The following is a 20,675-nucleotide window of genomic DNA, read 5'->3' on the forward strand; positions in this document are numbered from 1 at the left end:
TACCACCTGTTTTCTTCCAGGAGTTTTATGGCTTAAGGTTTCACATCCAAGTCTTGAGTCCATTTTGAGTTAAAGTTTGTGTATGGTGTAAGATAGTGGTCCGGTTTTTCTATTACCATTTACTGAAGACACTATCCTTTTTCCACAGCATATTCTTGGCTCCTTTGTTTTAAATTAATTGACCACATAGGCATGGGTTTTTTTCTGGGTTCTTATTCTGTACCATTGATCTATGGTGTCTGTGCTTTTGTTTTGTTGCCAACACCATGCTGTTTTGATTACTGTAGCTTTGTAATATAGCTTGAAATCAAGAAGCATGATACCTCCAGCTTTGTTCTTTCTCATGACTGTTTTGACTATTTGGGAGTCTCAGTGGTTCCGTACAACTTTTAGGATTGTTTGTTCTATATCTATGAAAAACACAATTTAAAGTTTGATAGAGATTGCATTGAATCTGTAGGCTGCTTTGGGTAGTATGAACAGTTTAACAATAATTATTCTTCCAATCCAAAGCATATATTCCCACTGATGTGTACCTTCAGTTTCTTTCATCAGTGTCTTGTAGTTTTCCTACAATGAGATATCGCTCACACAGGTCAGAATGGCCACCCATCAAAAGGTCTACAAACAAATACTGGAGAAGATGTGGAGAAAAGGGAATCCTCTTGCACTGTTGGTAGGAATGTAAATTGATACAGCCACTATGGAAGACAGTATGGAAATTCCTTAAAAAACTAGGAATAAAACCGCCATATGACCCTGAAATCCCCTTCCTAGCCGTATACCCTGAGGAAACCAAAACTGAAAAAGACTCATGAACACTAGTGTTCACTGCAGCACTATTTACAATAGCTAGAACATGGGCGCAACCTAGATGTCCACTTACAGATGAATGGGTAAGGAAGCTGTGGTACGTATATACAATGGAGTATTACCCAGCCATAAAAGTGAACGCATTTGAGTCAGTTCTAATGAGGTGGATGAACCTAGAACCTATTATAGAGAGTGACGTAACTCAGAAAGAGAAAGACAAATATCATATACTAACACACATATATGGAATCTACAAAGATGGTACTGATGAAATTATATGCAGGGAAGCAATGGAGACATAGACATTGAGAACAGACTTATGAACACAGAGTGGAGGGGAGGAAGGAGAGGCTGGGATGTATGGAGAGAGTAACATGGAAACATGCATTACCATATGTAAAATAGATAGCCAATGGGAATTTGCTGTATGGCTCAGGGAACTCAAACGGGAGCTCTGTGACAGCCTAGAGTGGGAGAGGAGGGAGGTGGGCGAGAAGTTAAAGCGGGAGAGGCGAGAGAAGTTGAAGTGAGTATACCTATGGCTGATTCATGTTGATGGTTAGCAGAAACCAACACAATACTGTAAAGCAAACATCCTTCAATTAAAAATAAATAAAGTTTAAAAATATATCTTATAGTTTTCAGAGTACAGATCTTTCACCTCCTGGATTAAATTTATTCCTGGCTATCTTATTATTTTGATGTAGTTGTAAATGAAATTGTAAATTAATTTCTTTGATTGCTTATTATTAGCATATAGAAACCCAACAGATTTTTTAATTTGGTTTTGTACCCTGAAAATTTACTGAATTTATTAGTTCTAACAATTTTTTGATGGAATCGTTTGGGTTTTCTACATATAATATCATGTCATCTGCAAAGAGTAACAGTTTTACTTCTTCCTTTAGAATTTGGGTGCCTTTTATATCTTTCTATTGCCTGATTGCTCTGGTCAGGGCTTCTAATAGTATATTGAATAAAAATGATGAGAATGGACATCCTTGTCTTGGTCCCTAGAGGGAAAAGTTTCATATTTTATTATGTTGTGATACCTTCCCTCTAACTCATTTGTTGAGAGTTTATCATAACGGATGTTAAATTTTGTCAAAAGCTTTTTATGTAGATATTGAGATGATTTTTATGTTTCATTTTGTTAATGTATTGTGTCACATTAATTGATTTGCAGATGCTGAACCATCCTTGCATCCCTGGGATAAATCTCACTTAATGGTGGTATACAATCTTTTGAATGTACTGTTGAATTCAGTTTGCTAATACTGTGTTGAGAATTTTTGCAGCTATGTTCATCAGGATATTGGTCTGTAATCTTTTCTTATGGCATCTTGTCTGGTTTTGTTATCAGGGTTATGCTGGCCTCATAATATGAATTTTGAAGTGTTCTTTCCTCTTTTATATTTTATATATTTTGAATATTTTGGAGAATTTACCAGTGAAACCATCTGGTTCTGGACTTTTGTTTGTTGAGAGGTTTTGACTACTGATTCAATCTCCTTACTAGTAATCAGTCTATTCTGATTTTCACATTCTTCATGATTCAGTCGTGGTAGGTTGTACATTTTTAGAAATTAATACATTTCTTCTATGTTTTCATATTTGTTGGTGTATGATTATAATATTCTCTTATGATTGTATTTCTGTAGTATCTGTTATAACATTTCCTTTCATTTCTGATTTTGTGTCCTTTTTCTTGGTGAGTCTAGCTAAGTCTGCCAATTTTATCTTTTCAAAGAATCAGTTCTTTGTTGTATTAATCTTGTCTATTGTCTTTTTAGTCTCTGTTTCATTTACTTTTGCTCTGATCTTTGTTATTTCCTTCCCACAGTAAAAGATATTTTAAAGTTAACAGATCACTTGCAACTGCAGTGCCTTATAACAGGTTTCTATCCTTCCTTCCTCAGCAAGCATGTGAGATTACCAGAATTAGCATTTTAATCATTTCAAGTTCAAGAACTAGGCTGTCAATCTCTCCATCACATCACCGACACAATCATTCATTTTCCTCTTTCGCTGAGAGCTGCTGACTTGTCAGTGTCTTCTCTGGGCATCTCCATCTAATCCACTTGCCTTAAAAACCCACAACCCTGTCTGTCAAATAATCTAGGATATAATATTACCCTACAATCTAAGCCTTGAATAAATGCCATTGTAAACTGTGCCCTTACCAGACTGTGATTGCTAAGATTTTTTTATCACATTCTTTTTCAAAATGACTTCCAAAGAATCATTTTACAAAATAAGTTTAACATTATCTGTGTGTGCATGTTAAGTTCCTTCACTCATGTCTGACCTCTGCAATCCCCATGGACTGTAGCCCACCAGGCTCCCCTGTCCATGGGATTTTCCAAGCAAGCATACTGGAGTGGGTTGCCATGCCCTCCTCCAGGCAATCTTCCCAACCCAGGAATCAAACCCACATCTCCTGCATTGGCAGGTAGATTCTTTACCACTAATGCCACCTGGGAAGCCCTTAACATTATCTACAAAGTTCTTACAGTGTTTCTGGAAATTGTACTGCTCTAATTATCCATTCTGCCAGGTGAAGTCAGCGTGGTTACCTTCTGCAAAGGCAGAAGCTTTGCAGGTTTCCTGCTCACTGTGGCCCTTTGTTCTGTAAACACAGTATCTCACTTCAGTGAGGAAGGACCCAAGCTCCCACTGTGAGTCCCCTTGATCCAAACCAGATGGATAAGTCAGTTTCTTCAGACATCAGTTTTTGCATGTGAAATTAGGGAGTTTATTACATGATCCCTTAATTTCTTTATGAATCTAACTCCTGCATCTCTGGGGGTCATATGACCATGACTCAACAAGGACACCTTGATAATGGTTAACCCGGCTGTCACTCTTAAAGGCTTTGCATCTTCCAGAGCTTTCTCTCATCATCTACCTCACAGAATTTTAATAAGAGTCTCATGAGGTAGCACTGGCAATTCTTTCCTCACTTTGCTAATATTGACCCGGAGCCTCTGAGAGTGACTTGTCCAAGGCGTAACAGCCACAGATAAGCAGGATCTTGATTCAAACCCCAACTCAAAGTGTTAAATTCCCAGCCAGGTCCCCTTTCTACTACATAGTAATATTCCTCATAAAGTTTCTGTAAACTACCATTAAATCAGTTGTACAGAAGACTCTCATTCTCTACCCTTCCAAGTAAATTAATCTGGATACCATCACATGCAGGTGTCTTCATTCTGAGATTTCTGTCCTGCGCAGTTAATATTCTTTCCCTTAGGAACTGTGACAGACCAGCACCATTTGTTTCTTGCTTTTAAAAAATTTTAATTAAAGGATAATCACTTTACAATATTATTATGGCTTCTGCCATCCATCAGCATGAATCAGCCTCAGGTATACATACGTCCCCCTACTCCAGAACCTCCTCCCACCTTCCGCCCCATCCCACCCCTCTAGGTTGTCACAAAGCACCAGCTTTCAGTTCCCTGTGTCATGCATCAAACTCCCACTGGCTATCTATTTTACACATGGTAATGTATGTTTCAATGTTATTCTCTCAAATCATCCCACCCTCTCCTTATCCCCCCGTGTCCAGAAGTCTGTTATGCCTGCATCTCCTTTGCTGCCCTGCCAATAGGATCATTACTACCTTTTTAGATTTCATACATACGCATTAAGTGAAAGTGAAGTCGCTCAGTCATGTCCAATTCTTTTCGACCCCATGGACTGTAGTCTACCAGGCTCCTCCATCCATGGGATTTTCCAGGCAAGAATACTGGAGTGGGTTGCCATTTCCTTCTCCAGGAGATCTTCCCCACTCAGGGATTGAGCCCAGGTTTCCTGCATTGTAGGCAGACGTTTTACCATCTGAGCCACTAGGGAAGTCCAGATATGCATTAGTACATGATATTTATCTTTCTCTTTCTGCCTTACTTCACTCTGTTTAATAGGCTCTAGGTTCATCCACCTCATTAGAACTGACTCAAATGTGTTCCTTTTTATGACTGAGTAATATTCCATATTATCTGATCTCCTGCAAGGAGATCAAACCAATCTTAAGGGAGATGAACTCTGAATATTCACTGAAATGACTGATGCTGAAGCTGCCGCTCCAATATTTTGGTCATCTGATGCAAATAGACGACTCACTGGAAAAGTCCCTGATTCTGGGAAAAGATTGAGGGCAGGAGGAAAAGAGGACAACAGAGGATGAGATGGTTGGATGGTATCACTGACTCAATGGACATGATTTTAAGCAAGCTCTGGGAGTTGGTGATGGATAGGGAAACCTGGCATGCTGCAGCCTGTGGGGTCTCAAAGAGTCAAACACAATGGAGTGACCAAACAACCACCCTCTCACTGTGCACCTGATGTGGCCTATCTTCTATGTGTACAGAGAGAGAGCTCTCAGGTGTCTCTTCCTCTTCTAATAAGGACATGAGTCCTAATGGATTAGGGCTCCACCCTTATGACCTCATTTAACCTTAATTACCTCCCCCTAAAGGTCCTACCTCCCTATACAGATGCATTGAGGGTTAGGGCTTTAAGATATGAATTTGAGGGAACACAATTCAGTACACAGCAAATAATCTTGAGCCAAACCAACATGAGTCAAGACTACCAACCAGCCCAAGAAGTTTGACCTCCATTTAGTTGCTGGTAGAAAGATGTTGGAAATCTCAAAAGTGGTCATGGACATGTTTTCAAGAAAGGCACCATCCTTTTCATTTTTCTGGTCTATAAAATAAGAGCTATTTTCTAGGATCCCTTCCAAACTAGTAGACCATGATTACTGACTGCATTTTACAAGATTAATCTTTTAGAATTTGTTGCTCTCTCTGATATATAGCCTATGAAGCAATTATGTCACTGAAAGATAGATCATTTTAAGGGCCATTGTTTTTGTTCTAAAAAGGTTAATGATTACTTAAGTAGAATAGCTTCTACCAAAAGCACCCAAATCCTACTGGTTCTTAGAGTGCTGTCAAACAAGACATTAAAACAGAGTAAGATGCACCTGGAGGATTTAGAAAAGACCAGTCCCTCTGGTATGGTTAGCTTTCACCACAAGAGTATTTGTGAACATTTTTCCAAGGCTGTACTCTTATCCAGTTTCCAAAAGAAATCCTAGTCTTCTAAAACTCCCTATCAGTAAAGAATCTGCCTGAAATGGAGGAGACCCAGGTTCGATTCCTGGGTTGCGAAGATCCCCTGGAAAAGGAAATGGCAACCCATTCCAGTATTCTTGCCTGGAAAATCCCATGGACAGAGGCGCCTGGCAGGCTACAGTCCACGGGGTCACAAGAGTCGGACACGACCTGGCAACTAAACCACCACCATTCAGTAAAATATGAATTGATAAGGAGCACCAAATCCCAGAAGGCCAGAGCTGGCAGGTTGCTTCTGAAATGACTCATTTCTGACTGTCACATCACAGATGAGGACGCTGAAGCCCAGAGATGTGCCATGAAGGGCCTGGGATCCCACAGGTGCTTATTAATACTAGAAAAGCTTGCTTGACACAGACAAGAAGTATGTTTCTAACCGGTCCCAAAGCAGAATTGCTCCAAAACAAAACCAGCATCGGGTAGTCTTTGGTTATGTCCCAGCCAGTGCTTGAAGTCACTGTTTCTGGGACATCGGTGTGCAAGCAAAGACCTGGGGAGCTTGTCAGAAGGCAGATTCGGATTGGGCAGGTCTGGGTGGGGTCTCGGAGTCTATTACTGACCAGCTCCCCAGGTATCACTGATCATGCTGGTCTGAAGATGACAGGGAACAGAAGGGTTCTAAGAGCAAACTCTCATTTCTGCAGAAGAACCCTGTTTCTGTGACAGAGCCAGGTACTCTCCAGGCACTGGCACTACTTCCATTTGACAGAGGAGGAAACTAAGCATGAGTTCAGTGAAGTGCCTCATGTCACACAGCTGGGAAGGGCTGGAGCCAGGGTCACCCAGAGGACCAAACTCTAGCCAGTCCTCTTAACTGTTATCTTACCCTTAGGTTCTTGAAAGCAATCCAAGGAACTTCCCTGGTGGTCCAGTGGCTAAGACTCCATGCCCCTAATGCAGGGGGCCCAAGTTCAATCCCTAGTAGAGGAACTGGATTCCACATACTGCAACTAAAGATCCCGCATAGTGCATGGAAGTTCGAAGATCCTGCATGCCATAACGGAGACCCCATGCAGCCAAATAAATAAATATTTAGGGTTTCTCTGGTGGCTCAGTGGTTTGAAGGAAAAAAAAAAAAAAAATCCGCCTGCCAGTGCAGGAGACACATGTTCCATCCCTGATCCAGGAAGATCCCACATACTGTGGAGCAATTAAGCCCTTCCTCCACAATTACTGAGCTCTAGAGTACTCTTGCCTGGAGAATCCCAGGGACGGCAGAGCCTGGTAGGCTGCTGTCCATGGGGTCGCACAGAGTCGGACACGACTGAAGCGACTTAGCAGCAGCAGCAGAGTTCAAGGGCTGCAACTACTGAAGCCCTTGGGCTTGAGCTCCGTAACAAGAGAAGCCACCACAGTGAGAAGCCTGTGCACTGCAACGAGAGAGTAGCCGCCACTCACCGCAATGAGAGAAAAGCCCTCAAAACAATGAAGACCCAGCACAGCCAAAAGTAAATAGTTATTTTTAAAAATAATGAAAGCAAGAGACATTTTTAAAAATAAACATTTAAAAACAATCCAAGATCACCTCCATGCTTACACATGTCAGCTTTTAAGGCTGAGTCATTAGGACCATATTTTAAATATGTAGCTCTTAAAATATATTCATAAAAAGCAGAAAGAAAGAAAAGAAAAAGTGGGGCAAGTACTCATGAGATAATGTTAAGTAAAAACATCAGAATACAAACTGTATCAGACCAGGCCAGGCCTGCTGATTACCTGGCTCCATCACTCAAGCTGATACAAGCCAATGCATTATGGCAATAGCAGGAAAGGCTTTCCCTTCTCTTTTTCCTCCTCCTCCCAGAAACCATCCCAAGGGAGACTTCACTCTAGCCCCAGCTCCCACAACAAACACTTCAGAAAGTGGGGTCTTAAGGGGAAAAAGGCTTGACAGAACAAGTCTCAGTACGTGGGAGAAAGCCAGCCCACAGCTCCCAGCATCCACAATTTTCTCTTATTCATTCAGCATATAGCTACTGAGAACTTGTGCCATCAACCACACCAGACTTTAGGACAGAAAACAGCCAAAAGCCCCTGTGCTCATGAAGATTGCATTCTAGTAGGAGAAGCTGACAATAAAAAATAGGGCTTCCCTCATGACTCAGTGGTGAAGAATCTGTCTGCCAATGCGGGAGACACAGGTTGGATCCCTCATCCAGGAAGATCCCACACGCTTCGGAGCAATTAGGCCTGTGCACCACAACTACTGAGCTTGCACTCCAGAGCCCAGGGGCCTCAACCACAGAGCCCACACGCAGCAACTACTGAAGCCCGAGTGCCTACAATGAGAAGCCCACACACTGCAGCTAGAGAGTAGCCTGCCCAGCAGCGGAGACCCAGCACAGCCAAAAAGAAAGAACTATTCTTAAAAACAAGCATAGTAAATAACCATACTATATGTTAATAGATGATAAGTGTTACAGAAAAATTAGAGGGGGATAAGGGTGCTGGGGTGGAACAGACTGCATTAGTCATTAGGGTCATGAGGAAGAAGGCGACACTGGAGAAAGGGCTTGAAATGAAGGAGTTAATTACACACATGTCTGGGGAAAAGACATCTGCAGGCAGATGGAACACCAGGTGCAAAGGCCCTAAAATGGAAACAGACCACATCTGGAATGTGTAAGGAAAAGCAGAGGCCACTGTACCTGCAGTGAAGGATTTAATAGGAGAGGAAGCCAGGGAGGTAATGGGTAGGCAGAAAGGTCTACCTTACAGAGCCCCTCAGGTCTAGAGAAGGACACCTTTAAGGGAAACTGGGAGTCGCTGAGGGTTTGGAGCTGAGAAGTGACGTGACCTGACCGATGTACTGAACAACCTCACGCCAGTCACTCTCTGAGCCAACTGAGAAGTGGGCAGAAGCCTGGAGACCAGTTACAAGGCAGCTGCAATAACCCACGCAAGGGGCAGCGGTGGGTCAGACTAGAAGGGTAACAGTGAGGTGGTGAGAAGTGTAATAAGACCTGAGTCTCATGATTTCTCGAAGGCTTAGAGTAGAATGTGAGGGAAAGGGAGGAGTCAGGGATGTTTCCTGCACTTGGAAGAATGAAGTTGTCCTTAATTGATACAAATAACTCCAAGGGAAGCGGACTTGAAGGCCAGATCTAGAGTCTGCATTTAGACAGGTGATGATTGAAGTGTAGACACACAAAAGAGATGAGTGACTGCATGGGTCTGGAATTCAGGGACGTGGGCCAGAGACGTCCACATGGGAGCTGTGAGCACATGAGACCAGATGAGGTTTCCAGGGAAGGGAATCAAGTTGAGAAGAACAGGCGCTGTAGGGTCTGAGTCCTGGGCGCATCCACGAAGAGAAAATGAAGCAGCAAGCGTCTGGGAAAGAGTGACCCATGAGTGAAGTCAGAGGGAAACCAAGGAGTTGTGAGGGCCTGGGAGTCAAGAGAAGGACGTGTTTGCTAGAAGAGAGTCATCAAGTATGTCAACTCTGCTGAAAGGTCAAGTTAGACCAAAGCAGAGAGTTGAGCTTTAGATTTAGCAAAGTGGAGGCCATAGGTAATGTTCGCAGCAGTTTCAGGGGAGAAAGGCAAGGAAGTTTCACCTATTGAAAGGACAGGAAAACATCGATGATAAAATGAAAAAAGGAGAGAGGGAAGAAGTGATGCACCTTTGGCATTTAAGGCACAGACTTGTGAGTAAGGCAAGCAGAGCTGTTCTGTGTGTGCACAAGTCTTTATTTTCTCATGACTCAATAGACTATGCTGCTGACTTACTGACTCTTTGTTCTCTCTCCAACTCTGTCCTGAATACAGCTTAATCTTTTAAGTGAAAGAAAAAATAATAATAAAAGGTCACCTACCAGCTATTAAGCCTTCCCTCATACGAAATCAGGACTTAATTCATTACCTGAAAGCCATGCTTGAAGGCTTCAACTTGAGGTACATTGTTCCAGCAATGAATTTTTGCTTTTGATATTGTTGCCACACCTCTGGAACAACAATATGGGGAAACGCACACTATTCTTTCTTGGTGTTAGGGCCAAAGAGGCCAGATTTCCACTTTTAAGGCTAAGCTCACTCTTATGCCACACACTGTCTCCCATAAAATCATCTATTGCCAGTGTTCCTGCCAAGTTACCCACTTAGAACCACCTTGTTCTTTCTCACACAAAGCCATATATGGAATGCAGAAGAGATGATCTACTTAATCCCATCAGAATTTATCTCAAAAATGGAAGGTCACCTCAAAAAAGTCCTGAATAGTACCAACTCACTAGGAATTACCAATTGCTTATTTTTCCAGTTGCACCAGAAGATGAAATATTTTCTAGGAAAGTACCTAAGACATGATTATTTATACTGCTTATCTTCTGCTTTGTTCCAACTTGATGGAAAGAACTATCATTAACTTCTATGGCTAAAAAATAGGAAAATACCAGTAAAGCCTCATTATTTCAGATCCAACTGCTTTGAAAATAACAGTAATTAAACCTTGATTGAAGATTACTTTTGTAACACGTTTGAAAAGGGAGCACTGCAAAGAAAATTAATAACATAAACAGTGTTCAGGAAAGATATCTAACTCACTTAAAACATAATGTGTTTCAAATATTATGTATTTGTTAAAGGAGACCTATCTGTACACTAACAGTACAGAAAGGCAGTATATATGTTTGCTTATGATGGATGTGTATTCATGAGTTATGTCATTTCACAATTTTTCTAAATTTAAGAGGTTGTATTGTACTTTCTGATCTATACACACACACACTCTCACTCACCTACAGTCATGTAAGTATATACAAACAACTCACCAACCCACATGCTTTATCTGCCAATGCACACACCCAAGAGCAAGTAGGTTTCCCAGATAAGATAAAATAAAATCACAAATTTGGGGGGGGGGGAATCCACAGCTCCCTCTATCCCTGAGTCTTAAATGAACTACTCCCAAAACTGCTTTTTCACAATTATATAATTGCAATTTTAGCTGTGTGAAATTAAAAGAAAAAATGTTATTTCTTGGCTAAGAAGTAATCTATAAAAGAGATCTGCCTCTTCTCCATGCCAGGTACATTTCCTTACCAGGGCAGATATGATCAGAATCCATGCTTACTAAATCCAATACACCAAGATTTACTTACTCGACTTGAAATAAATAATAAGCTTTCTTAAAATATTACTTTTAGGTGGGTTGTATAAGCAACCTGCAGAAAATGAAAATTGAAGGCAGTCCCTCCCAAGATGTTAAGTTTGAGAGGCGTATATTAGGAAGCTTCCCAGCCCAAGACCAGCAGATGATGAAACCTGACAGATTGGCTGGCATTATCTCCCCCATTCTGGGTGTCTGTCTCATGCAATCTGCTCCCACGGGGCTGAACCATTGCCTTGTTCTAAAAACACCAACCACACACACACACCACCTCCAATCCTGGAAGTTGAAGAGCTCTCCATTGCAGTAAACACTTGTTCTCTGAAGTTTTCTTAACTGAACTGTTAGGATTCATACTGACCACACATGTACCAAATGCACAACATTCAGAAAACCTCCTCCACTGCTATCTCCCAGGAGTTAAAAAATACTTGTTTAACAAACATCTTCAGAGCACCTGCTATGATGCCAAGCCCTGCAACAGCTATTAAAAATGTGAAGCTACATCACAGGCTGGTTCTTAGAGGAGATGGATGTGGAGGTGAAAAACAATGTCACAAATGTGATACCAACAGTATAAGAGGGGAAAAGGCAGCTGCATGAATCGGTTTGCGAGAAACCACCCTGGAGAGGTTATTTTTGACCTGGGTCCATAGGACAAGGAGGAGGTCACTGAGGCAGAAAGGCAGGACAAGCGTTCCAAACACAGCAAAGCCTTGAGATCTCTCTGGGAAACGGGAGACCTTGAATCAGAAGGGCAAGAACACCGAGCAAACGTGATTAAAGCGACGGGTTGGGCAGGATGCAATTCAAATGCCATGCTTCAAACAATAAGAAACCATGAATGCCTTTTAGTCAAGGCGAACAATCAAGTTACATAAAGATAACCGTGGCAGTTTGGAGAGTGGAATGAAGTGGAGTGAGGAAAGCAGGAATTGAAGGGGAACTCATGCTTGTGTTCATGCTCAGTCATGTCCGACTCTGACACTAAGAACTGTAGCCCGCCAGGCTTCTCTGTCCTCGGGATTTCCCCGGCAAGAATACTGGAGTGGGTTGACATTTCCTACCCCAGGGGATGTTCAAAACCCAGGAGTCGAACCCAAGTCTCCTGTGTCTCCTGCACTGGCAGGCAGATTCTTTACTGCTGAGCCACCAGGGAAGCCCTGAAGGGGAACCAGGTCTATGCAAAGGGAAACGAGAAGGTGAGGTGAGAGTTATTTTCAAAACAAGATGAACAGGACTCAGGGACCTTTGTGTGATGGAGGTTAAAGAGACGCAGGAGCACAGGATGAATCCAGTGATTCCAGTGACAGATGAGACAGACTTCCAAGACTCTCACGCAGGCATGCAGGAGGAGGAAGAGGGCAAGCCTGAGTGAAGATGTCTGCCCAGCACTGGCTCTCCTGTGGGTAGTAGGTGCAGGAGGAGGAAGAGGGCAAGCCTGAGTGAAGATGTCTGCCCAGCACTGGCTCTCCTGAGAGCAGTAGGTGAGGGAGGAGCCAGGGGTGAACAGGTGATCGAGGTTAAGCAACTAACGCTAAGGCCAGGAGTCGCTGATGCTGCACTTAAAGGCAGCGACAGAGACAGGAGGGAGATGGTGGCCCTAGAGTGAGTGGATGCAACAAAATGACATGAATTTTCACATGTTATGGCAGCTTGTGTAGAAGAATATGATCCAACTGGAGAGAGTGGCCCCTGGGGCAGATGTTTGCAGTTGGCTAAGTCAGAAGCCCTAGTGGCTCAGAGGGTAAAGAATCTGTCCGCAATGCAGGAGACCCAGGTTCCATTCCTGGATCAGGAAGATCCCCTGGAGAAGGGCATGGCAACCCACTCCAGTATTCTTGCCTGGAGAATCCCACGCACAGAGGAGTCTGGGGGGATACAGTCCATGGGGTCACAAAGAGTCGGACACAACTGAAGTGACTTAGCACGCACACAGATCACAATACATCATTCACCTTATTTCATCTTATCATATAGACATTTATTTACCTCACATCATCACAAGAAGGGTGAATATAGTACAATAAGACATTCTGAGACACATAGAAAGAGAGAGACCATATCACAAGTTTTATTACAGTATATTGTTATAACCGCTCCATTTTATTATCCATTACTGTTACTAATCTCTGAAATATGCCTAATTCATAAATTAAACTTTATCATAGATAGGTATATAGGCTTCCCCAGTGGCTCAGATGGTAAAGAATCTGCCGGCAATGAAGGAGACCTGGGTTTGATCCCTGGGTCAGGAAGATCCCCTGGAGAAGGGAATGACAACCCACTCCAGTATTCTTGCCTGGAGAATCCCATGGACAGAGAAGCCTGACAGGATACAGTCCAGGGGTCACAAAGAGTCAGACATGACTGAATGACTTTTACTTAAGTCAGGAGCCATTCCCAAACCCCTTCTTCCCAAAGCCGGACCCTCATTTTCCCAGTATTGCTTTTAGTTTGAAGTGGTGAAACAGTGATGGGGAAGTCCACTGGGAGCCGAAGGTAAAGCCCACTTCTCTGATGAAAGAAACAGGCATAGCTGGAGCAGCCCCGTTTGCCTTGAATGAGGACATGAGGCCTAGAAGTTCTTAGAGCCAGTTTGTCACCCGTAAGATGGCAAAAAGTATGTTAATAATGGGGTGGGGGCATGAAAAGATAGGATGCTGTCTAGCCCTGGATTGTGGGAAACTTAGGCAAGAAACGAACACAAACAGTACAAGAGGAGGAAAATCAGACTACAAATGGGTCCAGAGGAGGGACACATCAAGGCATATGCCTGGCACATGGTAGGCTGTGAAGAACATGGTTCCATCCTTGGAGGCCCACAGCTCCACTAACACCCAGGGACTCTCCAGGGGACACCAGCCATCTTGGAGGGGGATGCCTGACTCCGAGGAAAGCCATGGGTCTACTGGAATCTTTCATCATCTGACTCTTCAAGTCTAACAAGACAGGAATCGCACAATGTCTGACTTTAGCCAGGTTTCATCTGGAATGACCAACTCCCATGGCAGGAAGGTGGGCACTGGATAAGAAGAACCAATCAGCTTCACAGCCCCAGGGGAAGCAGTCTTGCAGGGTGGTATGGCCTCAACAAGCTTTCTGGGTGGAGAAAGATGGCCCAGCAGCTTAGAAGGCCCACAGCTGGAGGAAACTTGCCATCTGAAAAGCGCTCATAGAATTTCCCATGATACCCCACAGTTTCTTAAGTTTTACTGCAGCCTCATCTTCCCCTGATTATCCCTTCCCTACACCATCCCTTTCTGTACTTCCACCTCCCTGCACAAATTCAAAATAGAAAATAAATCTAATGATACTTTATGTGGTCTTAACAAATAACAGCCCCCTCAAAATATATACATGTGGGTCTTCCCAGGTGGCACCAGTGGTAAAGAACCCGCCTGCCAATGAAGGAGACGTAAGAGATGAAGATTCCATCCCTGGGTTGGAAAAATCCCCTAGAGGAGGGCATGGCAACCCACTCCAGTATTCTTACTTGGAGAATCCCATGGACAGAGGAACGTGGCAGGCTACTGTCCATAGGGTCACAAAGAGTCAGACATGACTGAGGTGACTTAGCATGCCCATATATATGAAATACATACATATACCAGAATCGCATGGGAAAAGACTTAAACTGCCATCAAGCAGTGAAGGTCTCTGTAGCATGTGAGTACTGCTGTATTTCCAACATTGAGATGAATTTTTGATCCTTTATATAATATCTAAGTATTCCATTAAGGAAGAATGACTTTTTCAAATGTTTGTCTTGTACATACAATTTCAAGAGAGTCTTACCAAATTGTTGGAGAAGCTAATCTAATTATCTATAGACCAAGTATAAAGTTCAGTTAAAATTGCATTTAACACTCAACCTTATTACCAGAGAGAAGGGTGAAGAGAGAGTGAGTTAGGGAGTTTGGAATCCACATGTACACACTGCTATACTTAAAATAAATAACAAGGTCCTACTGTAGAGCACAGGGAACTCCACTTAATGTTATGTGGCAGTCTGGATGAGGACGGAATTTGGGAGAATGAATACATTAATATATATGAGTGAGTCCCTTCACTGTTCACCCGAAACTAACACAACATTGTTAATCAAGTATGCTCCAATATAAAGTTTTTAAAGAAAAAACAGAATAAAAAAGAGCTCTTATGAAAACAAAATAAAACACTCTACCTTAGTGCCCTTGCACACATGACCTGGTGGAGAGGAAGCCCTAACAAGATTCAGTGTCACCTACGGACCACACACTAAAAATAGTCTTACTGTCGATTTTAAAAGCGTGTTCAGGCAGACAGGCTATATCACCTTGAGACATGTAATTTATTTCATCTGAACTGACCTTTAACATTTTTGAAGACTTCATTGAAGCACAGTGGGGATAAAAACTTCTAAAATACTAGCAAGGCTTCCTGCCTCTTTTCATTCTTTAAATATATCTTACAACTCTATTATAAGAAATTGTGTTAAATTGTATTAACTCATTAAACACATACTTGTTGGGCACCTACATGGGCCAGACCATCTGTCTGGCAATAGGATTAAAGTGATAAACAAGTCCAACCCGGCCCCTTGTCCTTTTAAGATTACAATATTTCTAGAATCTGGACATTTTTCATCACCTCCACCAGGAACAGCTTGGTCAGAGCCACCTGGATTATTACTGCAAGAACCTCCACACTGGCCACTCACTCTTCTGTCCCCACAATCTCTTCTCAATGGAGTACAGAGGGAGCCCTTTAACCCAGCAGCCCCCAGCCTTTTCAGCACCAGGGACTGATTTTCATGGAAGAAACCAGTGCGGCGAGGGGCAGGGAGGAGATTTATTATGCACTCTATTTCTATTATTATTACATCAGCTCCACCTCAGATCATCAGATCCTGGAGGCCGGGGACCCCTGATTTAACCTAAGTCAGATGATGACCCAGCTTTGCTGTAAACACCCAAAGCTTCCATCTGATCCAGAGTAAAATCCAGAGTCTTTAGTGCAACTCCCTTTTCCAACTACACAGCCTCCAAACCCCCATCAGCCATACCGGCCAAGCTGCCCTCTTGTTCTTCCTCAAATCCGACAGGCCTCAGGGCCTCTGCACTTGGCAGACCCTCTGCCTGAATGCTCCCCTTCTCAAGTACTGCGTGACTCCCTCCCTCCAGGCCTTTACTCAAATAGCCCCTCTCAGACACCATCCCTTCACGTTGACGCCCATCCCCGCTTGCCCTGCTTTCCTTCTCTCCAAGGTGCTTGTCAGTATCCAACATGACGTGCGGGTGTTTGCCTGTTTGTTGACTGCTGTCCTCCCCAGTTAGATTTCAAGCCCCATGAGGACAAGGACTTGTTTACTGCAGAATCTCCAGAGCCTAAAACAGTGTATGTCCAGTATTTGTGGAGTAAGATCTCACACACTTTCCCCCATGTATCTCTCTCACTCTCTAGGACCCTGGTTCCTGGGGACGGGAGAGAAGTCAGATGTGGGATGCCCTCACACAGATCCCCTGGGTCAGGACAAGGAAGAGCTTTTCCTTCGTATGTTTGGGGCAGAGACGACATCATGGGTATGTGACCTGTAGGCCAGTCACAGAGGGCTCCATGCTCAGAGCAGCCTTGTGCTTGGTTCAATGCTCTGTGACCATGGATTTAAAGTTCTTAATAGTCTTTGAACAAGGGGACCTATATTTTTATCTTGCACTGGACTCCACAAATTATGTAGCTGGTCCTGAAAGATGAACAATTCTCAGAATGCACAACCCTTGGGGCAGGTCATGGTGACCAGCTATCCCATCAGTACTAATGCAAGGATAGGAGCTTGGTCCCTGAGGCACATGGGATCTTCGCTCTCTTCAGACAAGGACAGCGAAGCCCTTTGGCAGGTCATGGGATGGTTCCAGCAGTTCTCTCCTCTGCACCTTTCTCATCCCCAGGTCTCCCTCCCTCCAGGCCACAAGCTGGACTTCCCCACCACTAACGTCAATGTCAGTGAATGGCAAGAGAGAAGCCATAGCACACTCACTTGGATAAAACTGTAAAATTAGTGACTGTAGAACTTCAAATTTAAAATAGAACAGCTCCATTCCAGCGGAGGAGAGAGATGGTTTATGGTGTTGGCTTAGATGCTGATGGGAAAGTGTACTGAACCCAGGGAGGGCTGAACGCTTAGGGATACGTGGTACGAAGTGGAGGGCAGTGCCAAAAGTAGAAGGCACGTAAAACATCTCCGAAGACTTAGCAAGGGCTTCGTCTCAGCTCAGGGAACCAACAAGTGCCTCCTTGTGCCGTCCTGGTCTTGGCAAGAGAAGTGGCCAGAGCAGCCAGTGTTCCGGCTGACCCCTGCTGGCTCTTGAAGGAAATGTCCATGCGCATAGGGCTGGCAAGGCCTCCAAGAGATTTTCCAGAATGATGGATGCACACACAACAAGCCAGATTCCTGGGGGGGCGGGGTGGGAGCAGGGGGAGGGTGCAAGGGGTGCTAAGATAAGGGTAAGGAACACTTTCCAGCCTCTTTCTCTTACCAGAGTAATGACATGGTGATCCATATAGACAGGAGAACAGAGCAGCTCCTGTTTTAGAGAGGGGGCACCCCACTCCAGTACTCTTGCCTGGAAAATCCCATGAACGGAGGAACCTGGTGGGCTGCAGTCCATGGGGTCGCAAAGAGTCGGACATGACTGAATGACTTCACTTTCACTTTTCACTTTCACGCATTGGAGAAGGACATGGCAACCCACTCCAGTGTTCTTGCCTGGAGAATCCCAGGGATGGGGGAGCCTGGTGGGCTGTCGTCTCTGGGGTCGCACAGAGTCGGACATGACTGAAGCGACTTAGCAGCAGCAGCAGAATCTATTATCATCATCTCTTTGAGACCCTTAAGTAGTGACTAGAGAGCTATCATTTGTAACGTGGAACAGAAAAGCATCAAACTTTTAGGATGCTAACTTTGTTTCTCAGTTTCCTTCTCTCCTCCTCCTCTGAGTGAAGGCAGTCACAAGAAATGGCCACATAAAAAGGCACATTTTGCATTCAAAGTAGTTACCAGCAACACAACATTGTAAATCAACTATACTCCAATCAAAATGAAATTTAAACAAATGTGCTACGCTAAGTAGTTATGAGTGAATTCTCTCTCTAGTCAGCCCAGCAACATTAAACACAGGGTGAAACTTAGATCTCATTTTCATTAGAGCCAAAGAAACGTATCTGGACAGATTTTTTGCAGAACACCGTTTAAACCTTTTTAGGATGGAACAAGAAAATTTATATAACCTTATCTATGACACAGAAACCCTTTTTCAATTTCTTTGTAAAGGTTTCTGAAAAGCCCTGCCTCATTTACATCTAAAAAGCACTATTTCATAAATACAAATTTGGTACTGCCTCACTACTAAACTTGAGGAAATAAAAGCATAAAGATTTATGCTCCTAGGTAAGACCTGCTTTTTAAACATATTAGGTAGACTAATAAGTCTACATCTGCCAAAAATCCATTCTCTAAATATTTATCAATATAAACCAGAAACTTTGTAATGTTTCCTCTTGAACTTCGCTCCTTCGAGCTGGGGCGATTAGACTGAACCCACCTGGATCCAATGCAATCGTTCTGCAATTTTCACCTAAGGACCCAATCAACCTGCCCTCAGGTGTTTACCAAGCTCTCAAAAGCAGCTTCAGGCGCTGCCTTCTAATTGATTCCACAGGAGAACGCAATTAAGTACTAAAGCCTATGGTACATCTATTTTGGGAATTCAAGGGAGGAAAAAGGCCTGTGGTAGAGGGGACTTAAGTGGATGAAAACAAACTTGAATTTGTTCCTGAAAAATGAGGATTCAGACGACCAGGGGGAAAAAAAGAAATTAGTGTTAGGGGGAAAATCTTTCAGAGAAAGACCCATAGAAGAGCCAACACAGGAGAGAGTTGTCTGAGGCCAACTATTATTTTGAATATTAAACAATGTTTACATCAAGGTGAAGATCAACTATGCCTTTTCTCCGTAACAATAGGGAGGCAGCATCTAAAAAAGCAAAGGAGGTTCTTGACCAGGGGAAGCCTCTAGCAATGTTTGGAGATATACCTTTGGTTGGTCAGGAAGTCTCACTTTTCACACCCCTGTGCAATATAGTAGTCCCCCTACACAAGAACGAGTTCCATTCCGAGAGCACGTTGGTCAGCCCAATCTGCTCTGAAGTCCAACAATGTTAGACTAGGTACCTACCTAACACAATTGGCTATATAGCGCTGCACTGTGCTCCATACAGTATACTTTATAAAGTATACAAAAGTACCACCGCTTGCAGAGGATTCACACACGTGACAATGGAAGCCAGACCCATTAAAGCGAAAGTGAAGTTGCTCAGTCGCATCCGACTCTTTGCAGCGCCATGGACTGTAGCCTACCTGGTTCCTCCATCCATGGGACCTTCCAGGCAAGAATACTGGAGTGGGTTGCCATTTCCTTCTCCAGGAGATCTTCCCGACCCAGGGATTGAACCTGGGTCTCCCACATCATAGACAGACGCTTTACCATCTGAGCCACCAGGGAAGCTCCCAGACACATGAACTAACCTTCAAAAGTTCGCAACTTGAAGGTTCATACATACAGGACTAACCGTAGAAAGTAAGCAGGCCAGAAACAAAAACCACAGTGTGAAATGGCAATGTGATTGAGGCAACTTACCTCAGGTTCCTCAGGATAAGCAAGCTGTGGTAAAGTCCAATCTCACTTCTTAACGACATGCGTGAGCTTCAGTCATGTCCAATTCTATGAGACTCCATGGACTGTAGCCCACTGGGCTCTTCTGTCCATAGGATTCTCCAGGCAAGAATACTGGAGTGGGTTGCCATGCCCTCTTCCAGGGGATCTTCCCAACCCAGGGATTGAACCGGAGTCTCTTACATCTCCTGCGTTGGCAGGCGGGTTCTTTACCACTAGCACCACCTGGGAAGTCCTTTCTTAATGACAGCGGTTCTTGAACTTAATGGCAAGTAGGCTACACCTGAGTACTTGTCAAAATGTAGCCTGCAGGCCCCACACCCAAACATACTGAACCAGCAGCTCTGATTGTGGTTTAGTTAGCAGCATTTAAACACCTTCTCCCACCCCATCCCACCAGGTGATTGATACAGATGAAGCTAGGACTATACTTGGTACTGCCCTGTGAACTGTCTCCCAAGCCACTGGTTAACTCTGAGCAAACTTATCCATTTCCAATTTAGTTTCATAGACCATCAAGAGCTTTCACCAACCAACTTTGGGAGAATGTCTGAGGTGCTTCCATCTGTCATAGTTTTCTTTCACCGAGAAGCACTCAAGGTTTCCATCAAAAAGAATCTGAGAGATGCTATTATGAACTGAATGCTTATATCCCTGCAATGTTCATACACTGAAGTCCTAACACCCAATATGACTGTATCTGGAGGTGAGATCTCTGAGAGGTAAAAAGCTTAAGTTGAGGTCATGAGTGTGGAACCCCCATGATGGGGTTTCCTACCTTATAAGAAGACTCCAGAGCTCCTTCTCTCTGCTTTATGAGGACACCACAAGACGACCGCTGGCACCAGAACTGAATTTGCTGGAACCTTGATCTTGGATTTTTAGCCTCCAGAACT

The 20,675-nt window shown here is 43.5% G+C and overlaps 1 long non-coding RNA gene across 1 annotated transcript in view; it reads right to left on the bottom strand.

Moving 5' to 3' along the window:
- Positions 1–20,675, bottom strand: part of LOC138990753 (uncharacterized) — a 137,791-nt gene extending 117,116 nt beyond the window's left edge. Inside the window, exon 1 of the long non-coding RNA XR_011466854.1 lies at positions 20,558–20,675. This is a non-coding gene — a long non-coding RNA (uncharacterized lncRNA). The remainder of the gene's footprint in view (positions 1–20,557) is intronic.

The sequence above is a fragment of the Bos mutus genome, chromosome 14 (assembly GCF_027580195.1).
Source record: "Bos mutus isolate GX-2022 chromosome 14, NWIPB_WYAK_1.1, whole genome shotgun sequence".
In the NCBI taxonomy this organism is placed as follows: domain Eukaryota; kingdom Metazoa; phylum Chordata; class Mammalia; order Artiodactyla; family Bovidae; genus Bos; species Bos mutus.